Source organism: Helianthus annuus, chromosome 17, assembly GCF_002127325.2.
Source record: "Helianthus annuus cultivar XRQ/B chromosome 17, HanXRQr2.0-SUNRISE, whole genome shotgun sequence".
Classification (NCBI taxonomy): Eukaryota; Viridiplantae; Streptophyta; class Magnoliopsida; order Asterales; family Asteraceae; genus Helianthus; species Helianthus annuus.
Window position 1 is genome coordinate 99,906,643 of NC_035449.2, and position 16,385 is coordinate 99,923,027.

The following is a 16,385-nucleotide window of genomic DNA, read 5'->3' on the forward strand; positions in this document are numbered from 1 at the left end:
ATGCAGAATCTAGGAGAAAAAGCTAGGTGGCCCAGGAAGAATGATAAACCATCCGGGACTAAAGACAAGTCAAAATGGTGTGCATACCATGAGGATTTCGGGCATCTAACTGAAGAATGCATAGCTTTAAGAAAAGAAATTGGATATCTGTTAAGCAAGGGGCATCTAAAAGAATTGTTGGGAAGAAAAATGCAAAGGACTCAGGATCCTGAAAGGATCCCTGAAAAGGCTCCAGCCCCTCCGGCGAATGCACAAGTGATCAACTTTATTTCCGGAGGATCAGACATCTGTGGTACATCCTTCTCGGCGGCCAAAAGGCATGCAAAGGAAGCAAAAATGGATAATGGAGAGAGACCTATTCGAACATCAAGTGTCTCAGAAGGAAAGACGATAACGTTTGATGAGGATGATCGCATTAACATCCAGGATCCTCATCATGATAGTTTAGTTATTACTCTCTTTATCTCTAACCATTTTGTCCGCAGGATCCTTATCGACGGAGGAAGCTCAGTGAACATTATCCAGCTTGATGTTCTGAAGAAAATGGGTATCCCAGAATCAGACATCACACCAAGATCCTCCGTGCTTGTAGGATTCAGTGGAGAAACGAAGAAAACTCTGGGGGACATCAAACTCCCAATCTACGTGGAAGGATTACATAATTATCAAAAATTTTGTGTTATTGACTGTTTATCTTGTTGCAATGTTATCCTTGGCAGGCCCTGGATACATTATATGAAAGCAGTCCCATCCACCTATCATCAATGTGTGAAACTCCCTAGCCCATGGGGGATAATCAAGATCGACAGTGATCAGCAGGAGGCTAAGGATTGTTATACCTCATCCATGAAGCCAACCTCGAAGCCAAGGGAGCAATAGCAATTACAGTATCCTCCGAGGAATGTCTTGGAGGCAATGGAACAAGATGTGGACGAAATCCTCTTGGATCCTAGTGATCCTGAATCAAAAATCTATATCGGATCAGGGATCCTTGGCAAAATGAAAGAAGACATAATATCCTTCCTCAAAAGAAGAAAATCTACCTTTGCATGGAAGCACGAAGATATGAAAGGTATATCTAAGGATATCATCACTCATAAACTTGGCATTGACAGGTCTATCAAACCAATCCATCAAAAAAGGAGGAAGTTTGCACCAGAAAGGAATGCCATTATCCAAGAAGAAGTAGAGAGACTACTTCGAGCAGGTATGATCAGAGAGGTAAAATATCCAAAATGGTTAGCCAATGTGGTCGTTGTCCAAAAGAAAAACGGAAAGTGGAGGGTATGTGTCGATTTCACTGATCTGAATAAGGCATGTCCCAAGGATCCTTTCCCATTACCCCACATTGACTCCATGGTGGATGCAACGGCGGGGCATGAACTGTTGACCTTTATGGATGCATCATCTGGATTCCAACAAATTCAGATGGAACCATCCGACCAAGAGGATACGGCCTTTATGACCCCAACCGGTTTGTATTGTTATATTGCCATGCCTTTTGGACTAAGAAATGCAGGTGCAACATATCAAAGGCTGGTGAATATGATGTTCAAAGATCAAATTGGACAAACTATGGAAGTATACATAGATGATATGGTAGTCAAATCAAAGAAAGCTGAGGATCACCTAAGGGATTTGGAAGAAGCATTTGATATCCTTGATAATTATAACATGAAGCTTAATCCTTCAAAATGCCACTTTGGTGTTAAGGCAGGTAAATTCCTAGGATATATGGTAACTCAGAGGGGCATTGAAGCAAGCCCGGAGCAAATTAAAGCACTGGTGAATATCAAGTCCCCTGCCAATGCTAAGGATGTGCAAAGGCTAACAGGCAGGATAGCAGCTCTGAACAGGTTCATATCAAAATCCTCAGAAAAATGTAAAAAATTTTACGATATCCTAAGGAAGAACAAGAAGTTGGAATGGACTGAGAAGCATGAGAATGCTTTACAAGCCCTTAAAGAATACATGTCCTCAGCACCAGCATTAATGAAACCCGAAAAAGGAGATGTGTTATCCTTATTGTTTTGGTCAAAAATCACACAAGGATAATGCAACCAAACTCTAAGTAAATGGGGAATGATGCTTGGTTTATTGAAAGAGTAAAGGATCACTTCAGTATGAAATATGCAAAGACACAATGATTTATACGAGGAAAAAGCCCTTGATCAATGTATGATCTCCGGCATAAAAAACCTCGGGTGATGGCAACTACCGATCACCAACTTCAATATATCAAAATATGGTTACAACTTCGGATGATAATGAGCTGAGTACAAGGATCACTATCGTAATGTGTGTCTAAGCGTGTGAGAATTGTGTTGTGTGTTCTTCCAAATGGGGAAGAGTGTTTATATATACAAGTGTAGGTGACCTATTTTAGGTAAAAAGACTAATAATCAGCTCATTACCCCTTTAGAAATAAAAGCAAATCTAGCCTAAATTGTCGCCCTTAAATCATGCCAAGTTTCCATATCCTTTGCAACGTCCATCTCCGATTAAGCACATGCTATAATTGTAAAGACGCGTCCTTTGATTGTGATGCTAAGAGCGGATCCTGCTAGATGTTCCTGCAAAACAACATTTAATTCAATGAAGGTAACTGTTAGCATGAGGATCCTGGGATGGTCCATGATCCTGATCCTGAAGTCCTGCTGAGGATCACTATCTGCTAAAGAAACAAGGATCACTAGTTAGGATCACATGTAAGGATCATGTATCACAAAAATCCAGCCCTAACAATTGCCCCCAAAATATAAGGAGTTTATTGTAAATTAACGAGTTATATTTTGCTTTGATCTTATCTGCAACGGGCGACTCGGATAACTAGCCGTTATAACCGGACTAGCCGTTGCAACCTTTACGTCACTGAAGTGACATCCCTGCAAATCATGATTATAAATAGGAGATAGGGTTAGGATCAATCTGCATTTAAATTCAAGATATACTCCCTTTATAATCTCTACCGAAGATCGATCAGGTATTCTCTTCTCTTCTCTTTCTTCCTTCTCTTGCTCTGTTTTTCTGCTCCCCTATTTTTATTCTGCCATGAGTATGTTGCTCCGAAATTCCCCTCACAAGGATCACAAGAAGAGCAGTCCCCTGAAAAGCCAAGGGATCATTAAAGACTCTCCTACCGAGAGATGCTGCTTCACCGATGCTCATGTTGATAGGATCCGTCACTGTTTTCCGGCGGATGCTATCTTCAAGTCATTCACTTCCACCGCTTTAAGCGATTTTGTTTCCGACACCTGGGTGGCCTTTCCTTCAACTCCGTTTACCATAGGATATTCATATCCTTTTCCAGCCTTCACCCAATCCTTCTTTTCCTTGACCGGCATATCTTATATCCAAGCCATGCCGATGATCTGGAGGGTTTTGTATACCTTTGAGAGGATCATCGAGCAGGAGGGGATTGACTTAGGGATGGCAGAGCTGGCTGAGCTTTATGATCTTACCACGTTTGGTTCCTATCGATATTTGCTGAAACGGAAAGCTGGGGAGGATCACCCTGTTTTTAAGGTCACCAAAAATGATACCAACTGGAAGCGACGATTCTTCTTTTTTTTTTTGGGTAAAGGGATTTACCCCGGTGAATTTTTATAAATAACCAATATAAAGAACAGGATGCGTCCATAATTAGACGCACACTACTAGCCAAGGCATACCCTGACTAGACCAAACAAAAAACAAAGACCCGAAATAATAAACAAACACGACCAAGAGAACAACCCGACCAATACACAACCACAAACTAAACGTAACAAACAAAGAACATCCTCCTTAGCCCGGGTCCTCCATTAAGTTCTTCTTCGAGATCTGCCATCGGTCCATAATCTTCATGTGATCCGGGTGCTTCATAATCCTGAATCCCATTATCTTCAGCCTAACCGAGTTAAGAATGACTTGCGAAAGAATAGCCGGTGACCGCTGTAGTCTCGAGAATAGCCTGTTATTACGTTCTTGCCAAATGTAATAGGTAGCCGCCGCAACCAGAATCTTGCATACAACACCGCCAAGATGTCTCGTGTTAGCACTATTCACCAACCAGCCCATAACGGAATCCCAAGTATTATTGACATTCCCCATATCAACCCAATCTCTAACTGTTTTCCAAACCTCGGATGCATAGGCACATTGAAAGAACAGATGATCCCTAGAGTCACGATCATAAGAGCATAACGGACAACACATGAGGGCAAGATTAGTAGCACTACCCGCTTCCCCAATGGACATCCTGTCCTGCGTCTTCAGCTTATTCTGAATAACAAGCCAAACATGAAACGAGTGTCTAGGAATACACTGGCTAAACCACACCGCATCAACCCAAGCGACTTTATCATTTCTCACCCGAAGAGAGTCCCAAGCTTGTGAAGAGTGGAAATGTTGAAGTTTACCCCCATGATCCTTCCAGTATGAACGATCAGCCGTATCATCGACTAACATGGGAAGAGGAATATTAATTAGAACCGGGAAAAGATCATACCATGCCACAGGCCATTTCCATTGACCGTTCGAATCAATCAAATCCGCAACTGTCGAGCCCAGGTTGAAACCTGCATTAGCAATACGCCTAGGCGATATAAAGGACCGGAGCGGGCTACAAGCATTCCAGTTATCACTCCATGCGTTTGTTTGACGACCGCTTTTAATAGACTTCCAAACATAAGGCCGAATCTGATTACGAATAGCAAGGATTTTTCTCCAACCCCAACTCGGGTTAGCGGAGCATTTAACCTCCCAAAAACTAGAGCCTTTAAGCTTGTAAGAATGAATCCATGAAACCCACAAAGAACGCCGATTATTTAAAATACTCCAAACATGGCTAGAAATCAGCGATTTGTTAACCTCCATAATACTCCGAATACCCAAACCACCCTCCGACTTAGGCAAGCAAATATCTTTCCAAGCCACTTCAGAACGAACCGGACCCCGAGCACCACCATTCCAAAGAAACCGACGCATACATTTTTCAAGATCTTTCACAATTCTGACCGGAAGCATGAAAACAGAGGCCCAATAAGAATACATCGCAGAAATAACCGAATTAATCAACTGGAGCCTACCCGCAAATGATAACGACTTAGACACCCAGTTATCAATCCTCCTATGAACTCTTTCCGCCAGAATTCTACAATCACTGTAAGCAAGTCTTGAAGAAACCAAAGGGACTCCAAGATAACGAACTGGGAGGGAGCCCTCCTGAAACGGCATTAGCCGCAAAATTTGATCCTTTGTAAGCGAAGGAACATTGCAGAAAAATATTGTACTTTTAGGGGCACTTGGAACCAAACCCGATATCCTTGTAAACATGTTGAGAGCATCCCGTAAGAGCTTAACCGAGAGGGCATCTGCATGAGCGAAGATAAATAAATCATCGGCAAAAGAAACATTAACAATCTTCTGTTTGGCACACTGCGGATGAAACTTAAACCCTGAGCCAATTTTCGAAGCACGCTGAAGCAGGAGAGAAAGAACTTCCATGACCAATGTGAACAAGTAAGGGGACAAAGGATCGCCCTGTCTAAGACCTCTCTTGCCACTAAAGTATCCATGCAGCTCACCATTGATACTCAAAGAATAGGAAACTGTAGACACACATTTCATAATCCACATGACCATTTTCCTATGAAATCCGAATCCCTCCAAGATAGCTTTAAGAAAAGACCAATTGACCGTGTCATAAGCCTTTTGGATATCAATCTTCAAGGCACATCTAGCCGGGCCTCTATCAAGATGGTAGTTATGCATAAGTTCCTGCGTTAGAAGAATGTTATCGGTAATTTTGCGGCCAGGGATAAAAGCTGACTGATTAATGCTAACTAATCCATCCAAGCTCCCTTTAATTCTATCCGTAATGATCTTGCTAATGCATTTAAAGAGGACATTACAACAGGATATCGGCCTATAATCAAGAACCGAATTAGGAGAATCCTTTTTAGGGATTAAAGCAATAATAGTGTGATTAATCTGCTTCAACAGTTGGCCATTCTCAAAAAAATCCAGAACTGCATTCGTCACTTGATCTCCTACCACATCCCACGAATGTTTAAAAAAAGCCGAAGTATACCCATCCGGACCTGGCGCTTTGTTCTCACCAATACTAAACATAGCTTTTTTAACCTCATCTCGGGAAACCGACCGCACCATATGATTAGCCGAGAGAGCATTCAAAGTGTTAGCACATAAATCTCCAAAATCAAAATCCTCCACCTGGTAATCCATACCCAAGAAGTTCGTATAGTGATTAAGAAAAGCCGTAGAAACTTGATCACCCTCGAACTGGTTCCCTTGCGCATCCAGAATACTAGAAATTTTATTCCTAGCATTTCTGCTTTGCACACATTTATGGAAGAATCTCGTGTTTGCATCCCCCGCACTCAACCATTCAACCTTGGCTTTCTGTTTAAGGAAGCACTCCTCATCATAAGCAGCCGTTTGAAAATCAAGAAGACATGTGGCAAGCTCGTCCCGAAGAAGCAAATCCAAGGGATTTGCATCCACTTGGTTCTGAATATTATCAAGTTTAACCCGCAAATCATCAACCCTTTTATGCAAGTTACCTTGCTGAAAAAGGATTTTACGAAAGAGAGGCTTCAAGTTTCTCATCTTTTTTACAACCGCAAACATGGAATGACCATGGATCTCCTTAGCCCACTCCGCTGAAACAACCTGCCTGAACTCAGCTTTAGAAACGATAAAATTCGGAAATTTAAATGGTTTCGGTTTAGAGTTAATCGCCGAAGAAAACTTGAATATGCACGGTGAATGATCCGACAAGCGGGGCGGTTTGAACAAGGCATAACCATTCGGAAATAAATCCAGAAACTTTAGATTACCCATGACCCGATCCAGCTTCTTCATAACTCCAATACCCTCTCTCGGTTTTTGGTTCCACGTATAGTGGATGCCATGACTCGGAACATCTAACAATTCAGTCTCCTTAATACATTCAAAAAACTCCCTCATGCCAATCGAATGGTTCGAGGGACCGGATAAACAATCCTCCATATTTAGAGCAACATTAAAATCCCCCATGACAATCCATGGCTTGTCACGAGCCAAAGCATTAAAGTTGCAAAGATCCTCCCAAAGAGCACGACGGTCATGGTATCTGTTTTCAGCATAAACAAAGGAACAGAAAAAAATTCTATTATCAGCTTTTATCAGAACTTGAGTATGCATCACCTGGTCAGTCTGCGAGATCACCATAATATCAACTACATCAGAATTCCACCCAAGAATAATTCTAGTACCTCTGGAACATAACCCCCCATTCGAAATCCAATTCCAGCCGCTAAAAACTTTGTTACAAATATCAGAAAGTTTATTAATATGGATGTGCGATTCTAACACTGCACAAATATTCAGCTTGTTTTCAGCAATGAGAACCCGAAGATGTGCGATTCTAACACTGCACAAATATTCAGCTTGTTTTCAGCAATGACAACCTCAGCGACGATTCTTCTTTGTTAGGAGGGATACCATCCCTAACGGGAAGGATCTGCCCAAGGAGTGGGCTACTCATGGTAGGATAGAGGATCCTGGAAGGATCACCATCAGACTTGTTTCTTATGATGAAGATCACTAATGTTTCCTTTGTCTTTTGTGTTTTTTCAGCTATATCCGTTGCTCATCTCAAGTTAACCCCTGCTGCAAGAGAGAGAGTTTTAGCTTTCAAAAAGCTTGATCCTGAGACCAGAAGTTTTCAAGTCACCATCCAAGATTCACAAGAAGTATCCTCCGCATCTGCCACAATGTCAAGTAAGTATCCTTATCAAAAAGTAAGTTCTATGCAAGACTGTTAAATTAGTTAGGAGACTTATCTTGTTTTGATTGTGTAGGCGTTGGGAAATCTGCTAAGTCTGCCAAGTCTGCCTCCAAGTTCGGGATTGATGATCTTTCCAATGTCAAGTCTTCAAGAAAGAAGACTTCTGTTGCCAGTCCCTCTGCTTCGGCCCCTAAAGCACCTGTTAGGGGTAAGGGAAAGAAGAGAAAGACTTCTGAGGATCTCCAAGGATTTCCCCTGCTTCGCCAGCAGTTTCTTGATTATGTTAATGAAGTAAGGATCATTGCCCCTGTTGGCTATCCTACTTGAGTATTCTGTCTGTGTACTCTGTTTCTTTGAGGATCACCTGGTCCTGATCTTACCTTTTTCCTTTTTGCAGAAACTTGCTGAAGTAGAGACCTACCTTGGCCATGTCGAGGATCAGGAAAGCCAAATCGCCGACCTTCAACAAATGGGCGTGTTGAAGGATCTTAAGATAGCTGATCTTGAGAAGGAGCTCCGGGCTACAAAGGATGAGGCTGCTCAAATGCTGATCAACATGGATGGCGAAAAGCAGGAGATCACCCAGGATGCCAAGGTCTCTGCCGCGATTGCTATGTATAAGATACAACTGCAGATGGCTGCCGAGGCTCAGGATCCTGCCTTCGACAAGAGCTCATGGGATGTGGAGAGTTGGAAGGCAAGGCTGGCGGAATTGGAGGACGATGATGAAGCTGAGGATATCCCTATGCTTGAAGGTGGTGATGCTGGCAAGGATCAAGGTGGGGAAGCTAGTGGTGATGGAGCAGCAAAGGTTTGAGCTGCTGGATTGGGCGATGATGGATATTTGTGACTAGGCCGGAGCCCAATTTTTTTAGGTTTGGAAGTGGTTTTTGTGGTTGTTAATGTTTGAAACAATTTTTGGTCTGTAACTTAAACAATAGTTTTTAGGGTTAAGGATCATGGATCCTTTGAACAATAGGTAGGATCGCAAGTGGTGGAGGGATCCTCTGTTTGGGGGATGAAGCCTTTGTAATCCTGCCGCCTTTAATTTCCTGCACCTGCTAAGACCGCATAGACAATGGGCACCCTTTGCCAACCCATGTGGACGGGCCACGTTTTGCTGGTAGAAATGTGGGTTGGCAATTTTGACAACTTTTTGAAAGGGTTTAAGATCCTTTTGTTAATAATATAACTTTAATCTTTCTGGCTTATCTCGTGTTGTTATCCTTTATTTATCCTCTTTATTTTCCAGTTGTTTTAGAAATATATTTGTTAGAGTAACAAGAGTTGAGCAAACCATGTTTAATAAATTTAGGATATGATCCTAGATCAAATATCCTGACACTGAAGATTTTTGAAGCAATCAATTTCAAGGATCATAGGTTTATTTGTCAAAGTGTAAGGGTTGTTTAGTATAATCAAAATAGTCAAGGATCATACCTGAGGATCCAAGTTAGGATCCTAACCTTTAATCAAGATAACCATAGATGAGATTTTAATGGATAATAAGGATTAAGGATCCTTATGTGTTTAACTTTGAAAACCTGAAAAATGAAACATAACTTGGGACTAAGCCAATGTAAAAGATAAGTTAGTAGCTGGGGACATGCCCAAAGGGTAACTGGGGATAATCCCAAAGGATCACTGGGGACAAGCCCAAAGGATAACTGGGGACAAGCCCAAAGGATAACTGGGGACAAGCCCAAAGGATAACTGGGGACAAGCCCAGAGGATCGTATGAAAACTGGAGTATGGCCCTTACTGGCGACTATCCAAACTTAGTGACATGAGAATGTCAAAACCTTAGCTAACGTGAAAACGTCAGAAACCTTAGGAACGGATGTATGGTACGTCTACCATTATACGTAGGATCCTAGATATAGCCAGTACGATGAGGTTGTCAGCCCCGGAAGTGGGTACTGGTCCCAAAGACGTGAACTATATCAGGATCATCGTGCGCTGCTGGCGGAAACTGGGGATAATCCCAAGGATAACTGGGGTTGAACCCAAGGATCTGCGGTGCTTTTGAAGATCTTTAACGATATGCTGAAGATACCTGAACTATCATAACTCAAATGGTTCGTGAGAAGAGGATGAAGGATACATGATCCTTATCCTTAGGTAAAAAGTAAGGAAATGTAATAGTTTTTGGATAAGGACATTACCAGAGTAAGGATTACTGACATCACCGGGATCCTTCGAGGATACTTCAATGTAAGGATCACATGCTTGAAGGATCATGTTCACATGAAATATTTCTTTAGGTGAACAGCATTCCAGGCTCTTGGTAACAAATTTCCTTCCATGGTTAGCAATCTGTATGCCCCCTTTTCTGCTTCAGCTTCAATCAAGTAAGGGCCTTCCCACTTTGGTGCTAACTTCCCGTCAGCAGGATTGATAGTGTTTTGGAATGCTTTTCTCAACACCATATCTCCGACTTGGAACTTCCTTATCCTAACATTTTTGTTGTAAGCACCAACCATTCTTTGTTGGTAGCTTGCCATCCTTATCCTAGCCAGATCCCTGATTTCCTCAATAGTATCCAAATCCTGGGCTAGGATTGTAGCATTCTCTTCAGGATCACGAGCACTTGTTCTAGCAGTTGGGACCACCATCTCTGTTGGGATCACTGCTTCTGCCCCAAATACTAAAGAGAAAGGTGTTTGACCAGTGGCTTGTGGATGAACTGGTGTTGATGTTATCATCTTAATTCCCCAACTGTCACAAAAGTTAGTGGTTCTGCTCCCAATGAATTGGGAACCATTATCACATACAATTTCAGAGGGAATGCCAAATCTAGTTATAATGTTTCTTTTAATAAAGGATATAACTTCCTTTTCTCTGACTTGAGCAAAAGCTTCAGCTTCTATCCACTTAGAGAAGTAGTCAGTCATGGCAAGCATAAATACTTTTCCACCAGGTGCTTTAGGAAGCTTGCCAACTATATCCATTCCCCATCTCATGAATGGCCAGGAGGATGGTATTGGGTGTAAAAATTTAGCTGGCTGATGGAGGATATTGCTGTGTCTTTGACAAGGATCACACTTCTTAGCATATTCTACAGCATCCCTTTTCATAGTTGGCCAGTAGTATCCTGTTCTAAGGATCCTTGAGAATAATGCTCTGCCCCCAGTGTGGTTTCCACAATCCCCTTCATGGAAGTCTCTCAACACTTCTTGAATTTCAGGATCCTCGATACATCTTAAATATGGTCCTGCAAGAGATCGTTTATATAGCACATTATTTAAGATTGTGAATTGAGATACCTTGATCCTGAAAGCTCTAGGATTCTCTCCCATAGGAATCTCCCCGTGTTGTAAGTATCTCATGATTGGTGAGATCCATGATCCTGAATAAGATTGAGCTTCTTCACTAGGGATCACTGCAGTATCCTCTTCTATTTCCATGGCCACCTGATTTTCAATAGCAGGAGCCAGGATATGGATGATAGGGATACTTATATCTTCTGGAATCTTCAAGGATGACCCTAGGTTGGCCAATGCATCAGCTTCTGTGTTCTCCTCCCTTGGTACCTGTGTTAAGCTGAAAGAGACAAAAGAGAGCGCCAATTCCTTGACTATCTCTAAATATTTGGTTAGTTTTTCACCTTTAACAGCATAGGATCCATTAAATTGATTGGTGATCAATAATGAGTCTACATATACTTTAAGATACTTCACCCCCATATCCTTAGCAATTTGTAAGCCAGCAATTAAGGCTTCATATTCAGCCTCATTGTTAGTTGCTTGGAACTCACAAGCTATGGAGTGGGGTATTATGTCCCCCTGTGGCGATTTTAGTAGTATGCCGAGCCCTGTGCCCTTGACATTTGAGGATCCGTCAGTGTGTTGTATCCAAGGATCCTTTGTCTCATCTGGCTGCTGGACTTCCAATTCTGCTTCCTTTTGTAGATCACTACTGAAATCAGCCACAAAGTCAGCTAGTGCTTGGGATTTGATTGCTGTTCTAGGCTCGTATCTTATATCATGGGCACTAAGCTTTACTGCCCACTTAGCCATTCTTCCGGACATCTCTGGTTTCCTGAGGACATTCTTGATTGGAAAATTAGTTCTAACAACGATAGTATGAGTTTCAAAATAATGTCTTAACTTAGTTGACGCCATAGTTAGTGCAAGAATAAGTTTTTCAAGGTGTGAATACCTGGATTCGGCATCAAGTAAACTCTTACTTACATAGTAGATAGGATGTTGTGTACCTTCGTGATCCTTAACGAGGACAGCACTTACAGCGGTTGAGGATACCGCCAGATATAAGGATAACACATCTCCTTTTTCGGGTTTCATTAATGCTGGTGCTGAGGACATGTATTCTTTAAGGGCTTGTAAAGCATTCTCATGCTTCTCAGTCCATTCAAACTTCTTGTTCTTCCTTAGGATATCGTAAAATTCTTTACATTTTTCTGAGGATTTTGATATGAACCTGTTTAGAGCTGCTATCCTGCCTGTTAGCCTTTGCACATCCTTAGCATTGGCAGGGGACTTGATATTCACCAGTGCTTTAATTTGCTCCGGGCTTGCTTCAATGCCCCCTGAGTTACCATATATCCTAGGAATTTACCTGCCTTAACACCAAAGTGGCATTTTGAAGGATTAAGCTTCATGTTATAATTATCAAGGATATCAAATGCTTCTTCCAAATCCCTTAGGTGATCCTCAGCTTTCTTTGATTTGACTACCATATCATCTATGTATACTTCCATAGTTTGTCCAATTTGATCTTTGAACATCATATTCATCAGCCTTTGATATGTTGCACCTGCATTTCTTAGTCCAAAAGGCATGGCAATATAACAATACAAACCGGTTGGGGTTACAAAGGCCGTATCCTCTTGGTCGGATGGTTCCATCTGAATTTGTTGGAATCCAGATGATGCATCCATAAAGGTCAACAGTTCATGCCCCGCCGTTGCATCCACCATGGAGTCAATGTGGGGTAATGGGAAAGGATCCTTGGGACATGCCTTATTCAGATCAGTGAAATCGACACATACCCTCCACTTTCCGTTTTTCTTTTGGACAACGACCACATTGGCTAACCATTTTGGATATTTTACCTCTCTGATCATACCTGCTCGAAGTAGTCTCTCTACTTCTTCTTGGATAATGGCATTCCTTTCTGGTGCAAACTTCCTCCTTTTTTGATGGATTGGTTTGATAGACCTGTCAATGCCAAGTTTATGAGTGATGATATCCTTAGATATACTTGTCATATCTTCGTGCTTCCATGCAAAGGTAGATTTTCTTCTTTTGAGAAAGGATATTATGTCTTCTTTCATTTTGCCAAGGATCCCTGATCCGATATAGATTTTTGATTCAGGATCACTAGGATCCAAGAGGATTTCGTCCACATCTTGTTCCCTTGCCTCCAAGACATTCCTCGGAGGATATTGCTATTGCTCCCTTGGCTTCGAGGTTGGCTTCATGGATGAGGTATAACAATCCTTAGCCTCCTGCTGATCACTGTCGATCTTGATTATCCCCCATGGGCTAGGGAGTTTCACACATTGATGATAGGTGGATGGGACTGCTTTCATATCATGTATCCAGGGCCTGCCAAGGATAACATTGCAACAAGATAAACAGTCAATAACACAAAATTTTTGATAATTATGTAATCCTTCCACGTAGATTGGGAGTTTGATGTCCCCCAGAGTTTTCTTCGTTTCTCCACTGAATCCTACAAGCACGGAGGATCTTGGTGTGATGTCTGATTCTGGGATACCCATTTTCTTCAGAACATCAAGCTGGATAATGTTCACTGAGCTTCCTCCGTCGATAAGGATCCTGCGGATAAAATGGTTAGAGATAAAGAGAGTAATAACTAAACTATCATGATGAGGATCCTGGATGTTAATGCGATCATCCTCATCAAACGTTATCGTCTTTCCTTCTGAGACACTTGATGTTCGAATAGGTCTCTCTCCATTATCCATTTTTGCTTCCTTTGCATGCCTTTTGGCCGCCGAGAAGGATGTACCACAGATGTCTGGTCCTCCGGAAATAAAGTTGATCACTTGTGCATTCGCCGGAGGGGCTGGAGCCTTTTCAGGGATCCTTTCAGGATCTTGAGTCCTTTGCTTTTTTCTTCCCAACAATTCTTTTAGATGCCCCTTGCTTAACAGATATCCAATTTCTTTTCATAAAGCTATGCATTCTTCAGTTAGATGCCCGAAATCCTCATGGTATGCACACCATTTTGACTTGTCTTTAGTCCCGGATGGTTTATCATTCTTCCTGGGCCACCTAGCTTTTTCTCCTAGATTCTGCTTTGCAAGGATTAGTTCATGATTATCAACGGAAAAACAATATTCGGAGATTGGAGGATAATCTTCATCATCCTCTTCTTGGTCAACAGCATGCACGTTCTGGTTGTCATTTCTATGGTAGGATTTGAATTTATTGCTCCTGAAGGAGGATCCTTGCTTCTCCTGTTTTGAGGATCCTACTTGTCTCTCCCGGATCCTCTTGTCATCCTCTAGCCGGATGAACCTGAGTGCCCGAGTTCTTACTTCATCTAAGTTCCTGCACGGTGTCATAACAAGATCATCATAGAACAATGAATCCTTAAGCAGTCCCATTTTGAAGGCCTCAACAGCCGTGGCCATATCCAAGTTGGGAATGTCCAAGGATTCTTTACTGAATTTAGTTATATAATCCCTTATTGACTCATTATGACCTTGAGTTATCCTATATAAATCACTAGTTAATCTTTCAAATTTCCTACTACAAGAGAATTGGTTATTGAATAAATTAACTAAATTAGCAAATGAAGTGATAGAGTAAGGGGGAAGACTTAGCAGCCATTTAAGAGCTGATCCAGTAAGAGTGGATCCAAATCCTTTACATAGGCATGCTTCTTTTAACTTTTCTGGGATTGGATTGATCTCCATCCTCTCCCTGTATTGTGCTATGTGCTCCTCAGGATCCGTTGTACCATCGTACAGCTTCATAGTAGGGATATGGAACCTTTTGGGTACCTCTGCATCACAAATTGGTGGTGCAAAACGAGACACCTTATGGCTTCCATCTACAATCTCCGGGATAGGCTTGACTACCCCTGGAACACTTGAGATCATATCCTTCAGCTTCTGTAACTCCCTGGCCATAGCATGATTGATACCTGTATCCTGCACGAATCCATGGTTAGTGGTAAGATAATTATTTAAGGTGTTACCTCCCATCGGGTTCAAGTTAGGAACATTGGGTGTGAATCCATATTGCTGGGATGGATAATAAGGATTAAGGATCCTTAATTGTTTAATCTTCGAAAACCTGAAAAATGGAACATATCTTGGGACTAAGCCATTGTAAAAGAGAAATTAGTAGCTGGGGACATGCCCAAAGGATAACTGAGGATGATCCCGGAGGATCACTGGGGACAAGCCCAAAGGATAACTGGGGACAAGCCCAAAGGATAACTGGGGACAAGCCCAAAGGATCGTATGTAAACTGGAGTATGGCCCTTACTGGCGACTATCCAAACTTAGTGACATGAAAATGTCAAAACCTTAGCTAACGTGAAAACGTTAGAAACCTTAGGAACGGATGTATGGTACGTCTACCATTATACGGAGGATCCTGGGTATAGCCAGTACGATGAGGTTGTCAGCCCCGGAAGTGGGTACTGGTCCCAAAGACGTGAACTATATCAGGATCATCGTGCGCTGCTGGCGGAAACTGGGGATAATCCCAAGGATAACTGGGGACAAGCCCAAGGATCTGCGTTGCTTTTGAAGATTCTTGACGATATGCCGTAGATACCTGAACTATCATAACTCAAATGGTTCGTGAGAAGAGGATGAAGGATACAGGATCCTTATCCTTTGGTAAAAAGTAAGGAAATGTAATAGTTTTAGGATAAGCACATTACCAGAGTAAGGATCACTGATGTCATCGGGATCTTTCAAGAATACTTCAATATAAGGATCACATGCTTGAAGGATCATGTTCACATGAAATATTTCTTCAAGTGAACAGCATTCCAGGCTCTTGGTAACAAATTTCCTTCCATGGTTAGCAACCTGTATGCCCCCTTTCCTGCTTCAGCTTCAATCAAGTAAGGGCCTTCCCACTTTGGTGCTAACTTCCCGTCAGCAGGATTAATAGTGTTTTGGAATGTTTTTCTCAACACCATATCTCCGACTTGGAACTTCCTTATCCTAACATTTTTGTTGTAAGCACCAGCCATTCTTTGTTGGTAGCTTGCCATCCTTATCCTAGCCAGATCCCTGATTTCCTCAATAGTATCCAAATCCTGAGCCAGGATTGCAGCATTTTCTTCAGGATCACGAGCACTTGTTCTAGCAGTTGGGATCACCATCTCTGTTGGGATCACTGCTTCTGCCCCAAATACTAAAGAAAAAGGTGTTTGACCAGTGGCATTCTTGGGAGTTGTTCTATCAGCCCATAGCACATAAGGTAACTCCTCTGCCCATTTTCCTTTCTTGGATCCTAGCTTCTTCTTTAGATTGTTGATGATGATCTTGTTGGATGATTCTGCTTGGCCATTGGCTTGTGGATGAACTGGTGTTGATGTTATCATCTTGATTCCCCAACTGTCACAAAAGTTAGTAGTTCTGCTTCCAATGAAT